At 42.2% G+C, this 18,133-nt stretch overlaps 1 protein-coding gene across 2 annotated transcripts in view; it reads right to left on the reverse strand.

Annotated features, from left to right (window-relative positions):
- znf385c (zinc finger protein 385C) overlaps positions 1–18,133 on the reverse strand; it is a 103,795-nt gene that overhangs the window by 32,572 nt on the left and 53,090 nt on the right. The gene's annotated exons all lie outside the window — the stretch shown is intronic.

An 18,133-nucleotide genomic window follows, 5' to 3' on the forward strand; every position in this document is an offset into this window, starting at 1 on the left:
AGGAGCAGAAACACAAGAGGAGACGAGAGAGGAGAGGAGAGGAGAGGAGAGGAGAGGAGAAAATACCAAAGGCCATGGGATATGCTCTTTATTCACAGTCAGCCCAGTAGGAAGTCCTACTGTATGTCAGCACAACCCTGCAAATCTAAAAATGCAAAGCAGTGCATGTAAAAGAAGTTTCTCATGCCACTACAGACTGCCATTTGAAACTAACCCACAGAGGTCAAGGACACGCAGTCTGTCTCTGAGAGAGTCCTCAGACTCAGAGAGTGTTTCTCATTAGTGTGATTCCAACTGAGGATTATAATGTGAATCCCTGGAATAAATCTTTGCTCATCACTGAGCCACTATCAGCTGTTGCAGTCAACCAAAGCAAACTTTTGAATTATTCATTTTTCTGTTTACAGCAGGCGACAGGCGTGTGACCTTTGTGATGAGTAGCCAGGTCATCTGGGAGAAGTGGTGCCAAGGGAAGGGCAGGGAAGGCGAGGAGGGGGGGACATGGAGGTGCAGCCCTAGAGGCAGTGGAAGAAAGAGGGGAGAGGATTCTGGGGAAATTGAAAAGACTCAGGTGCCTGTTGATGTTGGAAGGTGATATTAATTTTCATGCTTTTAATTCTAATATAAAAGAAATACTACTACAGACCTACTGGTAAGGCTGCAAGGATGTTTTAGAGGATGATACTGACTGCAGATAAAAACAAAGGAAGGTAAAATTACTGTTTCCCAAAAAGTTAAGCGTAAACTGAGGGTGGAGCAGGGGTTGGAGAGGTCTGCCAAGCTTAAGCTGCACATCAGCTGAGTGGCATTTACTGTAACCTTTCCCCTGGCTTTTTATAATAGCGCAGAAACAGCAGAAACACGGCTCACTGTGATTCACTGGGGAAACACGGGGAATAGCAAATGGATGTCCAACCGCTTGTTGCTACACAGAGTCCATAAAGAGCCAGAGTGAACCATGATGTCCAATACTAACTTGGTTTCAGCTCTAGCGAGTGTCAGTACCACCTGCACAAAAGCTTAAATATGTATGGTATGGAAGCAAAGAAAGGAAGAGCGCCCCTTCTAGCTGCGGAACGCTAAATGGACAGAGAGAGGTGGATAGCAAAAAAAATAAGAAACAAAAAACAAACAAACAAACAAACAAAAAAAAACCACAGGCATCCCATTGGTTGTGTTTAGTTTAAACCAAACTGAATCCTGGGAATTTAGTCTGGTTCATTCAGCCTTAACAACAGTCTCTGGCACCTGATAGCTCAAGAATAATCCTCCCATTTATGTGCACATATTGAAGTGGACATCTGCATGAACACATACACACAAGAATTCATGCAAAAGCAAACAACATGCACATGTGGAATGATGCATGGATTTTTCCTTTGGGCGACTGGGGAAAGATACATTTATCCCCTTTGGGCAACTCCTGCTTCAGACAAAATAACAAACAGCTGAATGATATAGTGAGCTGTCCCCTCTGGTTGCAAAGTGGGAATGGAACCACATCTCTGAGACCGAAGCTACAAATCGCCAATCTCTATAACTGCCCTCTCTTTCTCTTTCTTTGTTCTCTCAGCTGTGCATCCACAGAGACCTTGGCGGATCTCAAAGGCAGTTTAATCTTGATTGAAAGTTGCTGAAGTGTCCTCAAGCGTCAAAGCATTACTACTTATCAGGAGAGAGCGTGGCGGAGACGAGGCAATGAAAAGACAGAAAAGAAGCTCTGTGGTCACGAAAGCTCTGTTGAGATGGACAGACACAAACTAGATAAAGGCCTCATCATGTGAAATTTTGATTTGACAGATTTCTTCCTAGTTTGTCTGCAGGTAGCCGTCGACTCCTGCTGTTGGAACTGCACGAATCTGATGTCTCCACCACTCACATCAACACGATGTGGAGCTGGTAAGGTTGATCCTTACCAGTCACAGCAAAGGCTGTTTACATCTGTAAAAATATTCCAATATTGTACAGTAACAATACAATGAGGCCTTATACCATCTGATGAACACATTTTGTTTCATAATTTTCTAATTATAATTTTGTGTAAGTCAAATTTTGTTTTTTTGAGATAGTTACATTTTTTTTCTTAGGTAAACTTTAATTGTGCATCTTTCACTACAGGGTGCAGAGAGCCTAATACTACACTAGAGTAATAAGAGGTGAAATGCACCTCTGTGTGAATTTATTGAAATGATTATTCTATTCAATAATAATTTCTTTATCGCTTCTTGTAATGCACACAATTCAGATGTTTTTTTTTAAAGAGCCAAAGTAGTACACTTTGTAGTGCTATGATAATTTTTAGTTTGCTATGATTTTATTTTATTCAACATAATTTAAACATACATGTACTGAATTTTTTAAAATGATGCAGTTGCATTTGAATTAGTTTCTTGACTTATAGGCATTTTATTTTTATGTCTTTTTTAAAATGAAATGTCTAATGAATGTTGCATACTACAGATTACCAAATACCACACCTTTTTGAAAGGTCTGTTAATTTGAGTGTGATTTGTTTAAACAGAGATTAACCCGGAATAAAAATGTGAGCTCTCAGTATAACATTCACCTGGGGAAGGCAGTGTGGGCTAACTTCATGTGAATTAATTCCATATTTATAAGGCAACATCCCTTGGTGTCCTCTGACATAACTCTGGTGTAACTAGAGCTTTGCTGACCTGTGGCTAATGTACTGTAACTCCATCTGACAGTACAGGCCTCAGCTAAACCACTTCAGTCTGTCTGTTGCTGTCTGCTGAGACAAAGAGGATTTACCGTTAATCTGGCCTTAACAACAGCAGGAGAGCATGCTCTTCGCAACAGCACTCCAGAGAATAAGACTAATCAAGACATCATGAACATCAAACAGGGAACAATTACCTTTAATAAAACCTGAGAGAAAAAGGCAGACACAGTGGGAGCCAATGCCGTTATTTGTTTGGACCTGATTACACATGAATATTTTGAATAGGTTCATGCACACGGAAACAAAAAGCACCTCGACAAATAATTTAGACTGCTGGCTTCATTTTGAAAAATATGACCCAGCGTGAGCTCTTGTCACTTTACCCTACTCTTTTGTCACTGAAAACTAACAGTTGTGATAAAAATAAAATGATCAGATTTATTTCCATGAAGATCTTCAAACATAAATAAGTAAATTTAATTATTATCCACAAAACGTGAGGTCCGAAAGACACATTATGAACGGCATCCTTAATGACACAAGCTAACATGTATGAAACAGGTAACAAGAGTACCGAAACGACACAAAGGCGGCTGATGAGGTGACAAAAAAGGGTTTGATTGCAATGGAGAACAAATGTTGGGTTTGATTGCAGTAATAAGCAAATGGTTTTAACAGGTGGAAGTGTAGCTTGGGAAGTATACGATTTGCAATCCCTCCTCATTAGTAAGCAAATGAATTCAATCACCTCTCTTTGGTAAGCGGCTTGATAAATCCCTGCAAAGTGGTGTCTGGCTTCAGCCGCAGCAAGCAGCTTTAATAGATGCAGAGCTGCTAATGCATCATTCTCATTGACTCGGCACTCACCATTCCGCTAAGATCAGCCTAAACACAATTGTTGGCCTCAAGCAAACAAACCTAAGTCAATGAGGTTGGGGCTCCCCAGGGAGCACTGAGCAGTATTTTTCTTGTGCTGGCTCCATTGGCTTTACAAATTTTATTCATATGTCCCTTGAGAAAACAACTGCAGTGAGCCTCTGCTCGAGGGGAGGGCCGAAGCTACTAACGGGAAGGGCAATGTAGGAAAATGCAGATCTAAAGAGACAAGCTTGTCTTCCACTGAGGCTAAAAGAGAGCATCCCCACCACCTGTGGCTCCACTCTGCCGCTCGCGTTAACAATGTCCAAGACACAAAAGGATGCTACCAGCGGGACGGTAATCATTACACGAGAGACAAAATCAAGAAGACAGCGAGCAAAGAGATACAGAGCAACCATTTGTAGGAATTATAGAACAGATGTAAAACACTAAAAATGACGATGGTGGAGAGCACGTTCAGCACAGACTTCTGCCTTTAGCCTAATTTTAAACACTTGTCTTCACCGATGCTGTGACATTTGAAGTATCAAAGGCCAATGAATATGTCTGTTGTGTTAGAGTGAAGACACAAGTGCAGCATTTGGCAACAGCTTAGACTGAATCAAAGAAAGACAAACTAATCTCTCCATGCCTGGCAACAAATCCACTCCGCGGCTCTAATCAATTCGTTTGACGGGCCCCTTCTTTGAACACCCAGGATATATGCACACATGTGACCAAGACACTGCAAATGATTAGCTTGTCCCACTTAATCACTTACTATTAGAGACACCTGCAAGGTTGCAGTAGTCTTGTGTAATTATGCGTAATCAGAGAAATGTCACATTTGAATGATAAGCAGCATGTGAAGACAGGTTCGAAACATTATGCACCGCATATTCACTCCACAGAATCATCAGCGATTTTCATATTTAAAAAAAAAAAAACTATTCAAGTTGCAAAAAATATATAAATAAATCATTCACACAGGACTCAAACATAATCTCTCGCACATAATTTTGCATATGCCATGCAGGCGTAGAACTACATACACACGAGCACCCACACTGGACTGGGGGGAGGGTGTATGGGGGGGTATCTGCTATGGATAAAAGACATCCCTTATCAGCTTCCTCATAGAGGAGCTGGGAATGAAGGCATTTACTCAAATGAAAGAGGCAGTGTTTGGAGATAAGCTGAGAGAGACGAAGCTCAACTAAGCTTTCGGATTGGACTGGGCCTTCAGAGGGAACAGAGGAGGATGGGAAAAACAGAGACGGAGAGGAGAGGGTAGATGGATGGAAGGTCGGATGATAGATAGATTGTTGACGAAGTCGTGGCAGAATGGTGCGGGCTTTTATTTGGTGCTGAGCTTTCAGACAGATGTGTGTGCATACAGAGGAGGAAGGCGTGGCTTTTGTCTGCGTTGGAAGCGCTTATATAAAGTGGATTCAGAGGATGTGGGTGTGAAAGCTATTGTGTTGACCCCGGTATTTTGTCAGCGCAGGCGTGCACGTTCACATCTACACCTTCTGTCTATCCCTGTGCTCGTAGCTGGCCCTGTCTGCACAGTGAGTTGGCACATCTCCGCTGCGCTGGGCTGTGAGCCGCGCTAGAATAACCCACTTCAAAGAGAGCCATTGTCACACACTAATGTGGCAAACGGCAGCTAGCACCACAGAAATCGGCACACACCGAGACTGGATATTCCCTCTGAGATGGGGGAGAAAGAGAGGCGTTGGAGGGGTTGAAGAGGAGGGAGGGAGAGAAAGAGGGAGAGACAGGGAGAGAGATTTGTTCATAAACACTGCTGTGCCAACATTAATCATGTAGACTCTCATAAAATCATTAGAGCTGATCATTCCCAGTCTCCACAATGGCTCAGTACTAACGAAAAGAATCGAGAATGCCAATTTGAGTTGGAGATGGCAGCCAATGCACTCGCAGACACCTCTGCAGAGCAAAATATCAACACAGAGACGCGAGACCGTTGAACTAAACGGCAGGCTTTAGATGGCTAGACATGCGTTGTTGTACAGAGCTTGTACATATTTTACTTGTTTTATATAGTATAATTAAGCTTGCGCTTCCAAAAACACCCACTATATTTATGCACTCGCAATTGCATTTTTGACATTTCTTTTTGTGGTTTCCATTTGATATATGTGCATCATAAATTGCAGAAGTGTTTTTGTTTGTGGGTTTTTTTTTTTTTGTGCAAGCTCTGTTGATTTATACACATCCATGTGTGTGAGAATAGGTGTGTTTTTGTACAAAAAAAAAGCTTACTAAATATATTGGTGATTGAATCCGTGTGTGTGTGTGTGCAGAGATAATGCCAACTATATGCTTTGGAGATTGCATATTGTCAATTGATTTATGTATATTCATTTGTTGTTCAGATACACTAATTCAGAGCTGAGCTCTGCTTTTTGTTTGTGTTTGTGTATCTTCAGAAAGTGTACACTATTATAATTGATGTATTACGATTGGCAAGACCTCATTACGCTTACTCTACCTTTGCCTTGTAAATTGCTTTGGATAAAAGCATCTGCTAAATGTAAATGTGATTGCATTTTCCAATTAATTTACATTTATTAAATCTGTATCTTTAAATCTTTCGACAACATAAAGTCTATTTATATAAATATTGTATAAGTTATATAATAATAGCAATACAAATGATGGGTGATACATTTGTATTTTATTTTTATCTTTATCTTCTGTGTGTACTCAAGTTAAGCTTGTATGTGCATATAGGAAAACAACTGGACATTAATCTCCAGCCACTGTAATTAATCTGGCGATTGACTGTTAAATGCTCATGATGGCATGTAGAACAGGTGAAGGTCAGCATCCCCGATAGGTAACAGAGCAGGAGCAAAGGCAGCCATTAGAGCTGGATTGCTGCGTCTTCTGTTTACACTTACCACCATTTACACACCAGCTCCTCTTTATTATGTGCATTGGACCCTTGAGTATTGAAGATCAGTGCTCGGGGCACCAGGTTCTGATGGCTGGAGCTGACTGTATAATCAATGGCCTTTGTTACTTTCTCAGCCACTAATCCTTGAGCTTTGAGAGCTGGGTGGTTATATAGAGAGTCTGGTTTGATGGCTTAGAAATACACTGGAGACAAAGAGAAGCACCGGAGAGAATAAGAGAGCGGGAGAGATCTCCTTTTTAGGTTGCATTCCCTTTCTGTTACAGTCCTCTCTCTTTTTACACCTGTCTCAGTTTGTGGTTGTGCTCTCTCCTTTTCTTCCTCTCATCCTTCAGTATATCACTCTTAAATCCCCAACTGCTCTCGTCATCATTTAAGTCAAGGTCAGAGTATCAAGCAGAGGACTCGTCGCTCACTTCAGTTGAAGGATGCCATACCTGCTGAACACTGATGAATTCACAAGCGCAGGCTAACACACAGCACCGGGGTGCGATGTGCTGCTGTTTCTCCTCAAGGCCTCCATCTTTAGCCTTACCACCGGGGCAACGAGAGGCTAAGTGGTGAGGTTTTTGGTGCAGAGTGCAGCGTGGGACCATTTCACATGTTGTCAGAGCTCCTGCTGGGTCTCACATATGCCTACAGCTCTCAGCATCCAGACGCCATCACTTCAGCAGGCGGGCCAATCAAACCCACGCTGTCACTTCAGCGAAATGACTTGAACTGTCACTCACACACAGGCATTTTCCCTACAGGGGGGCCCCGAGGCCAAAAAAGGAGCACATATAAACCATGCATACAAACGGTGTATGTGCAAACAGAGACATCATTTCTGTCACTATACAAATGTTATTTATTATTAGCTGCCACTACAAAAACAATATAGCTGTGTATATACATACATTACAAGTTCTTAGGGAAAATCAGCATAGTGCAAATAATATTACTACAACTTAATTGACTGACCTTCGACCTATCTGAAATGCACCTGCAGGTCTATGTAGACACGTCTCATGATTGTTGCTGTGACAGTCCACCCACCACACCACAGTCCCCAACTCTTTCCTTTTACGATCCATGCATCATAAAATGCTGGAGTTCCCATTTAACATAATGCTTTTATCCAGACCAGAGAGAAAACTATGAGAGAAGAATCAGTTGTTCTTATCTTTCCAAAAGACAATATCTGGTGTCTTAAGACGTCAGCATTTCACCCCAAAACAAATCCTGAAAAGCACTACACATTAGAGGCTGATGATATACGGCTTTGTAAGTGTTTTAAACTCCCATCATCTCCTGCACTGATCACTACTGGGAACAATAAAACAAGGTCAAGGGCAGTGACTACAGCAAGGTAAAAAAAAAGAGTTTTGGAGCAATAACTCCCGTTCTTCCTGTTACCTGGAAGCAATGACTGACATTAAAACGAAAAACACACACATCGACTACTGCGTAAAAGTGTGATAGGACTTTACTCCAGTGGGACCACTTACAACATGCAGCAGGACAAGAGACATATGAAAGAATATGTTATACTATTTTTGGTGCTAGACATTCCTGTCATTCTCATGTGAGCCTTTATGGAGATGAAATTGAGAGATAGGAATAGAGGCGGTGAAAAATAAAAAGGCCTAGTTTGACTACAGAGTTGTCATTGGAGCTGAGCTGTTTGTTGAGCTTATAGAGCAATGGGTTATTTGTCTCTGTTGTGAATATGGGTGTGAGAGAAACAGAAGGTAGAAATGGGTTGAGCAGGAGCTGGAGAGCTGCCACCTTCATCCCTCTGGACCCCGAGGAATGAATGGAGAGCCAGGAGGCTAAGGAGATCCATCCATCTTAATGTGTCAATGCCTATCACACGTTGCTTTTGCGCACACACACACACACACACACACACCCGTACACAATCAGTCAGTCCAGACAGAAGCCCACAGCCGCTTTGACTAGACACACACAATTAGCGGAGCACACACTCAAAGAACAGCTTGTTTGTCTTGAAAGCTGATGGTTTGATGGTGGCGTAGATGTGGAGTTGATGGGAAGCGGAGCCTGCAGCCCTACGGTGCTGTCTTTTCATTAACCTCCTCATTTACACCCCCTGCAACTGCACGACCGCTTCGTACAGACGTGCTACTGCTCCCTGCTGCTTGGAAATGTCTCTAGCTTTTACATATTAAAGCTAAAACTTAGGGCAAGTGGACATAGACGTGGAAAAGTCAAGGACTTGTTATGCTACTGTGATAAAAGGCTAACAATAAGGTTATTTCACTTTAATATCTCACTGCTTTGCTGTCAGGGTGTGGCCAGCAGGCACCGAGTGGTCACGGACTGTAACCCTAACCCCATGTAATTACCCATGATTTTGTTTGGACCCTGTTTAACGCAGATTAACCCTGCCCCCCCATGCATTCCCACCCCCCACCTCAGATCCCTCAGATAAAAAAGGAATGGAAGAGGAAGAATGGCATCCACTCCCAGAGGTACAGGCCTATAATCAGCCCTCCCGCAGCCCCACAACCTGTCCCTTGCCTGAGGGGCTGGCGCAGCATTGCAGACAGTTGAAATGAGACAAAGTTCAGCTCGCACCACCAGCTCTTTTTCTGCTTACGGCCGAATGAAAACAAAGTCCTGCCCCTACAGAAGGGAACAACACCGGGAACCATCATGCCTGCCATTGAGTAATGGCTGTTATCTTGTGCTGAGAAGAAACTGCAGCATCCACAGAGCTCCCCTGTGAACCACCAAGTGGCTTTTAAGACGACATAATGGCCAAGGTGAAATCAGCACAAGACAAAGGCCCGAGCAGTTAGGGCTCCACTTGACAGTACAGCTGCTCTTTTATGAGCTGACTAAGAGGGCGAGAGGGAGAGACCACAGACTTGAGATGGAAGAAGACAGTATTACAGTCTAACACCTCAATGCGGAAGGCTCTGGTGTCTCGTGTGCATCCATCCTCACTGGTGGAGGGATTAGGAAGTGTTATTTGGGAGGAGAAGTAAATATCTGGAGAAATGCTAATGTGGCATCCATTTGCATGAGTCATTGGCCCATGCACCGAAGCCATTTTAAGAGCACCGAGATCTCAAAGCACCCCACAATCTCACTTATAGCGGGATCCATCATATCCAGCGGCCTGGTGTGCCTGTGTTAGTGTGCAAGTACACAACCATTACATCCAAGTCAGTAAATGAGACTATCAGCAAACCCTCTCTGGATGCTTATAAAAAATCTCATCCTCTTCACTTTCACCTTCTCTCACATATTCAGTTTCTTCTATTTCTTTATTTCTGAAACGGACAGGAGGACTCAACGCCTTATCCATCCACAGAAACGCTGATATGTAGGGATTTTTGTCAGGAGAAAGGAAAAGAAGATTGAACCACTGGCCGTAAAATCAGTCTTTCAGGTGAAGCTAGGAGCAGAGCAGCGCAAGTCCATTAGTTATCCCTCAGTTGAGCCCACACAAAAGAGAAGTACACCTTTATTCGATGTATAATCAGATAACATGGAGTTCATTATGCAAATGCAGTGAAGTTCTCCATTCTGAGTTGAGCTGATGCATTTTTTAATAGCAAACATTTTAGATTTGTTTGTTTCCTTTTTTGAAACCTCACTACTTGGAGGTGAAGTGATCAATTTCATCAATGCAACAGCATCGACATGCACTTGTTTGAAGCCTCGTTGGAGAATCTATATAAAATGTTCGATGACTATTTAAAACGCATATTTGACTCATTCTGTACATTATTAGGGAAATAAGTGCATTTCAATGAGAGAATCCCTTATGTATGCGTACAACCTGCTTTAAATCAATACGCTTCTGATTGCCTATAATTTCAACACAATAAATGTTTTAAGGAAAACGTATTTGCGTCATTTGGGTTGGTTAATGGTTATTTTCCATTTTCGGCTAATTGGTGTTAGACTTTTTTTTTTTTTTTTTCCCGTGGGCCTATTTTCAAACACTCGGATTCTTCTATAGAGAAAAACAAACATACCCACCGCACAAGTAGCTGCACTTAATTTCACTTACACATTTTTTAGAAAACTAAACTTCCACGCTTGGATCGAGGGGAAAACACAGAGACCAGGATGCCCGACACAGTCGAGACGCACACGTTTGAGAGTCGCGGATCTTTTGAGCTTCACACAACTTGATCGAAACAGTTTCTGCTCCGTTGCCACCTTTACTGAGGCTCGGGGAGAAAAATTCAGCATCAATTCACGAACCGTAAACCAGTTCCTCAGACAGACAGGGCTCCAGTTGTTCCCACAGGAGGCTTCGAGTGAACATCACGCTGCAGCGTCGGCGTTATTTCTGCTTTTACTTCATAAATGTGTCACAGATATTTACTACAGGGCAGCCACATCATCACCGGTAAATATTCGCGCACACTTACCGATCAGCATCGTGCGTTCGGGGCCGTATCCGCGTGTCTCCAGCTCTGTGTCACCGTGCGTAAAAACGGTTCAATAAATGATGCACTTTTTATCCCCGGAGAGCGAGAGAGAGAGAGAGACGAGGACAAGCACGACGCACAGGTGAGAACCGGCGGCGTCCTGTACTTGCAAAGAGCCTCGAAATCTACGGGATTCCGTTTGACTTGTTCTCTGAAATGACAACTCTTTTCTTTTGCGATGCTGTATCCTTTCCTCCCACGTCTTTGGTGACCAATCCCCGGGAAATCTCAGCTCCCACTGATGCGCGTTATCCCGGTTAAAATCCCGTGGCTCGTGTTGCTGCTCCGCTTGGCCTGAAGGAGGCGAGGAATGGGACTGTTGGAAAGGTGCTGCTGTTGCTTGATCCTTCTCTCTCACTCTCACTCTCTCTAGCTTTCCACTCTCTCCTTGTCATCCCTTCTTCTCTGTAGTCTTTTCAGTGAGCCTCTTTGAACTTGACAGGAATGCACAGATGGGGAAATGAGCTGCTTTTTATACATAACTTGGCTGCACATTAGTCTTCTTGTCTAAATGCTACCACTGATATTTATTATTTCATATGTTCATCCTAGAGTGCACCTTAGGATCAAGAGTGCATAACACAAAAGAAAACAGAAAAGAAAAGCACTGTGTGCAGTAGGACATGCTGAAAAGTGGCAGAAGCATAATAGGAGCGCTGTAAACATAACGGCAGAGAAAAGAATATTTTCTGAGACAGCTTTCCCTTCATGCTCTCATAAGTGATTTGTGCGCACTTGTCAAGGCAGCTGCCGTGTGTGCATGACAGTGTGTTAGTGAGAGCGACGTGAGAGTGACTGCAAGTGATGCTTTCTCCCAGCCAGTCTGCTCCTCCTTTGTGTCTCTGCTTGTCGATGCATCATTTGGTGAAGCTGACACATATTCTGGGATTCAGAGAGCCAGCCCGCGCTAAATTCCTGTTTGTTCAAATGATGCGTGTGTGTGTCGAAGCATAGATTGTGTGCTAAAGAGCCTTGGTGCAATGCTAAGCTGTCCTGGAGCTTCGCCAAAGCACATCTCCCAGGGTGCTATCAGGAACTTAATTACAGCATTAAATTGCTCCCTCTCCGCCTCTCTCCCGCTCTCAGTTCACTTCCCCTTCTCCCCCCTTTTTCTCCCCATCCTCCTCGGACTGCGCCTTCCTCACTCTTTCTTTGCCTTTATCTCTTGTTGCTCTCTTTTCTTGCACTGGCTGGTTTGGTATGTTGCTATTGTGAGAAAAGGCCTTCAAAATGTGATGCCACAAATAATAAAGGTGCATCTAGCTTTCCTAGTGTCATTTGCATTTCAATAATGAATTCACGGCGCTCTTTATCAATCAGTTTGTTATGGTGTGGTTAAGTGCTGTTCTACAGAGTATCAGTGTAAGTGGGAGAGTGGAGCGTGGCAGCAGGAAGCGGTGGCAGACGTCGGATTGCTCATGAAGAGTTTCCCTTAAACATGAAATATTGCATCTGACAGAGTGTTACGCAGAGTGTGAGCTACCTTTCCCCTCTGATCCAGGTTTCTGTTCCTTGCCATTCAGAGAGGCAGCACTGGACCCAGAAATTCTCCTCTGGGGCAAAGTGGAGGACACAGGGGCAGCTGGGCTGTCCTGCTGCTTCATGCCAACCATCAGCCTGATGGCTGGCATGCCAGAGCCAGGCCTAATTAGGAACACGGGAACGTCTCCCAGCATTATATCTGTCAGCCTCAGCCAAGATGATTTGTTCTACCCTATTTGTTCTATATGTTAAAACATGGCCGCTCCACTAGAATAGGAATACATGTTTGCATTTCTCTGTAGGGCCAGTCACACTGTCATAATCTATATTATTCTGTGCAACATACCAGCAAGCAATATGTCAACAAAATGAGTGATTTATTATTTCAAGAAGAAATGTTAATGTATTTCCAAAATGTTAATATTTAGTGTTTCTGCAAAATCATATCTCATTGTTTTTTGTAGGGTTATGGTTCTTTTGTAGTACAATACTCTGCAGCTAAAGTATGATATATGTATATATCTATATTAAAAGGATGTGCCATGGTATCGCCACAACTGTAACATAGAAGGAAACTAAATGATAAATTAAATGGCACAACATGTAATAGGCACATCAGTTGGGCAGATGAAATCATTTCTAACATGACTATTTCTAATTATCAGTGTGGAGAAGGTGATTCAGCAGTTAGCACACTCAGTAAGAACATGATATACTGGGTTGCAGAGAGCTGAGTTTGTACGGGGATGAGTGACAGACCCTGGAGAGAGGAGAAGGTCAAGGTGCCACATTCAAGTCTAACAAAATTTGTGTTGTCATTCCACAACTCTGTTCTTTTCTTCTCTGCTAAAGTCACTGATTATTGAAATCAGCCTTAGTAGCATGAGGTGGTGCCATTAAAAATGAAGATGATGATTTGTAGAGAGACAAAATAAAATTACTAACTTGTGGTTTAATTAGCAAAATGTGTTTAAGTGGACGACTTGTGATGAATCCGTTTACATTATATGCGTAAATCTGATAATGGGAAGGAAAAGTGGAAGCTACAGAAGAGGTGAGCGGCTTGTAATTATCATGCAGTGTGCGAGCGCTGTAGCAAGCCGTTGCTGTCACCCTGATGGGTTGGTTTGAGGTGGATGGGCTGAGGGGTGGGAGGGATCGCCGGGTGCTCCGGGACAGCGTGACAGCGAGGGCACGAGACCTGAGCGGAGGGAGGAAGAGGAAGCATGAAATATGGAGATAGCTGCTGTCACCTGAGAAGATGACAGTGGCGTACCGCGCTGTGAAAGCCTAATATACCATGTGACATCTTTTTAGCGGTGGCATCTGGGCATCTCTCTCCACCCTCTCACCCACCTCACCTCCCTCATAAACAGATGGCAACAACCCACCATTAAACTCTGTCTGTTGCTGATGTGAAGTTCACTTAGCTGTCGATCAGTACCTGGCAACACGTGACAGCATCGCATCGTCTACCTTTTTTGTTGTGATGAGCGTGATGAGAGTGACACAGCTGTTTTCGATGAGTGGCTGCGTACAAGAGCGCAGGAATGAGGGTTTGGGAGTGGTGTGGTTTACTAAACAGACGCATGCTGTTGCCACTCTTCAGGGTTAATGGATATTGATGCATAACTCTTACATCACATCATTTATTCTGCTGGCAACATCGCTGAATACTAGTCATCGTTTATTTATTTATGATATGTTATTCACAAGACAGTTCATAGCCCGTGTGAATTGTGTTCACTATTAATACAATGAAACATTGCACAAATACAGAGGTGGGCTTTATGAGCTTCTGCCTGATAGCATGTAGGAACTTGTGACATATGCAAATGAGTCTGGAAAATGTGTTTTCTGATCCCAAACACATGCCGGGACATAATGAGTGACAGGCTAATTTATGAACGAGCAAAGAGGAAAAGCTAGCCTTGCCTCTCTCTCTCTCTGCTGTTCTGATCCACGGGGCTGCTGAGGCCTGACTAGGTAATGACTGGCAGCAGCAGAGGAGGCAAAAGTCCATCTATCTTTCTCCCCAACACACACACACTCTCTCCGTCTCTCAACTAACAATTGAACTTTCTCACTCTCTGAGAACAGCTTTCAGCGTCCTGTGTCCCTGAACTATCAACTGTGTCTCTCTCTCTCTAAAACTGCATCTTTATCTGAAATAAACTCTGGACTTTCTCCGTCTATACTTCCTCATAGTATCTTCTCTTTGAAAGCGCGACACTAAACTCTCACTTGCTAAATTGACATCTCTCTGTCTCACTCTTCCTCAATCCCTCTATCAAACTGTTTGCTTCACTGGCATATTTCTTCCTTCTTCACTATTTCTCTCTGGACCACAATCTCTGTCTCCCCACAGCCCCTTCACCCTTTTCCCTCAGACAAACAAACAAATGAATTGAGGAGCACTGGAAGGGAACACCCTTGGAGCAGAGCAGCCTGGCTGGCTAGCTGACTGACTGACAGAGAGACTAACTAACTAAGTGACAGAAAGATTGACAGGAGGTTGGAGAAGCACTGAGAGGGTTGACTGTGAGGCGCTAAAGTAATTTGAAGATGGGCGGACAAGAAAGACTGATGCTGATGGGTGAAAGTGTAAGATGCTCAGTCCCATAAAAGCACCTGGAGGCAGCTCTTTCAGTGTGGATTAAAGGGAGCAGACCAAGTTTTAGTGGATTAGATAGTTGATCAGCTTGTGCAAGAGAATTATCCTTGTGTCGCTGATTGATTGCTCACTCTTTGGCAACATTAGTTCAAAAGTGAAAGTCAGAGGTAATTTAATCCTTGTGTTTTGTTGACATTGGTTTTGCATTTTCCATGCTTGGGATGTCATAGACCTAAGTTCTGTAAAGCTAATCACAGCAATAGCAAAGAAATTAAAATTGTATACATACATTTTACATTGTGAATATTTAATTATTTTATTTTTATAAAACAAATAGGATCATTTTGGATTTATGGGGGTTAGTTATGTGTAAATAAACCAATTACAGATATAGAACATGTGAAGATTCATTGTATGCAAGCATGCAGCTTGGGGTCTCTGATATCCCAAAAAGATCTGAATGCTTAATTTTAGCAAAATTTGGAACAACTGCATCTGTTTGAAAATCATGTTCATGCGGATTCATAGTAAAATGCAGAGCAGTCAAGTATAAAGCTGAAAACCAGCGTCAACTATGTTTTATCTGGTGTCAAGGAGCCTAAACAAAGAACAATGCTGTAACATACTGATACTACAGAGCTGTTTTACAGATGTCACAAAAACGGATACCAAGCTAGAGACTAGTTAAGTCATTAAAAACTTGTTGTCTTAGAGATTTTGGAATGAAAGGAAATACATCAAACTTAGCCAAGGCTAAGCATCAAGTAGGCTATCGTAGAATTTCATCAGTATTAGTACGGACTACCAGATTTTGGGTATCATGACATCCCTGCCTGCAGCATTATGATGGAGACATTAATGTTAAATATGTATGATGAATATGTTAGTTACATATTCTACTTGCATAACAAACTATTTGTTTTCCTCCTTCAGTATAACACGTTTTGTCTTTTTAGCCGTCTCTTTAATTAATCCTTTAATTCACCATAACTGAAATTCTGTAAAAGACCAGAGGAGGATCAGACCGTCCTCCTCCATGTATTTTGGGCCATTGTATAATATTGTATAACTGTCTTTAAAATATCTTACAATTAACCAAAAATGTATTGATTTATAAATGAGGATTGATCCATTAACAAAACCTTTAGCTCATTTTAAATAAAACCTTAACTCCAAATGATGCCTGACCAGGTTTGCCAGTTTTCCCTCTGAGTAAGATTTAATATGTACAGATAACATAAGGTTTTGATTCACCAGACTTCCCCTGTTTACATAAGATTTGAACACAGTGGGCGAAAGCTGGCAAGTCTGTATACATCCAACAGTGGCTCTGCAGGGAATGAATATGTGAACTGTTCCAAAAATAACCCAGTGTACAGCAGATAAATGGAACTGATTACATTTAGTCCTTTAAGTGATTGAACTAATGGAAATATATTAGAAGCACTAACAACGGGAAGAGTCATATGTGGGTGAAGATGTCACCACTCAATGTCGGGCTGTATCTAGGCTGCCAAAGTATGTTTCTTTAAAATATACAGCATGTAGTGTCAAATACGTACACCATATGAGTTAACCTGGGGAGATGCTGTCATTTCAGCGTGGCACTGCAGAGGACAGAACGTGTGTGTATGCGTGTTGGGCTTGTAAGCTCTGCCACATGCACAGTCCAAGCTTATCACAACAGGAGAGAGGATGTCCCATTTAGCATCACTGTCACATACAGTTTCACAAGCAGACACAAGAAGAGACAGAGTGAAAGTGTGTGTGTGTGTGTGTGTGTGTGTGTGTGTGTGTGTGTGAGTGAGAGTGTTGTAAGGACAGACGGGAAGATGGGCTCCCTAACATAAATAAATCATCAATGTGTTTGGTCGCCTTGGTTGGGTTCACGAGTGGAAGATGAAGGAGAGGAGCGGGACGAGGAGGAGGTGAGGGAGAGTAAACAGATCAGGTGGAGAGGGAAACTGCTGGCCGAAGGGAATGACAGACAGGTAGGAATCCTAATGTGGGCTTCGTACTTCAAGTGGAATAAAAAACACAAGAGCGTCTGCAGTGAAACTGACTTAGCTGCTGCCAAGAATAGACGCACAATTTGGCTGAGTGAAAGATCCTTGTAGAAACTCAATGCACACAATTGACTATTATAATTCGAACATTTCTCTCTTTCTCATTTGGTTTATCTTGAACTCAACCTTCTCCTGTGTACGCTATCTCCAACAGGACAGGAAGACACACACAGGAAGAGAACTTTTTCATACAATGGTAGGAAATGGAGAAAATAAAAAACTAATCTAGTTTAATCTAAGCCATCGTTTAGTGTAGATAACTATTTATTTTTTAAATTAAAATTAAATTTTTAATATCTGACCTACGATACACTGGACCTATCTTTCACTCTCCCACTCCTTTGGCCAGTCAGTGACTAAAGCTGTACAATGAATGAATAATGCCGTATTGTGCTTTTATTCCTTAATTGCTGCCTTGGCACTCCAAACTTTAATTAAAGGAAGTTATGCATCTAAAACAATCTTTTCGGAGTGATTTCAGCCGCCCTATGACAAAGAATGTGAAAGTGAGTAGTGTTGACTTTTTTGACTTTTAATGTGTTATAGTTTTGTTTTAGCATGGATCAGACTTTGCATTGTATTCAAGATAATTTCTTAAAGGTAGAAATTCTTTCTCTATTCTGTATTGGCAGGTTGGTGTTCAGCTCTAATATACAGTAAGTCACCTGGAAAACACTGTTGTGACAACAGCCAAATTGACTGACTTAGAATAAAATAATTATTTTCTGCTTTAATGCTCTAGCATAACAGGCAAATACTGCTAGAGGCCAAAGGTCACAACCTTATTTATTATCAGTGGATATCTGTGCTGTACGTTACCACATCTAAAACTCTTGCTTTGTTGTATTTGCAGGTTTGTTCATGTTGACACATACTAATGAGTGCACACCAGAGTATAATGTACTTATAAAGAAATAAAAAAAAATGTCTTTGCTTACTTTGAATTTTTTTATATATTGCCTTAAGGCAACAAATGAAAATCTCATTAAATCATTTTTCCACTTTACGTTGGATATGGTAATCAGTAAA

Source organism: Anabas testudineus, chromosome 8 (assembly GCF_900324465.2).
Source record: "Anabas testudineus chromosome 8, fAnaTes1.2, whole genome shotgun sequence".
In the NCBI taxonomy this organism is placed as follows: Eukaryota; Metazoa; Chordata; class Actinopteri; order Anabantiformes; family Anabantidae; genus Anabas; species Anabas testudineus.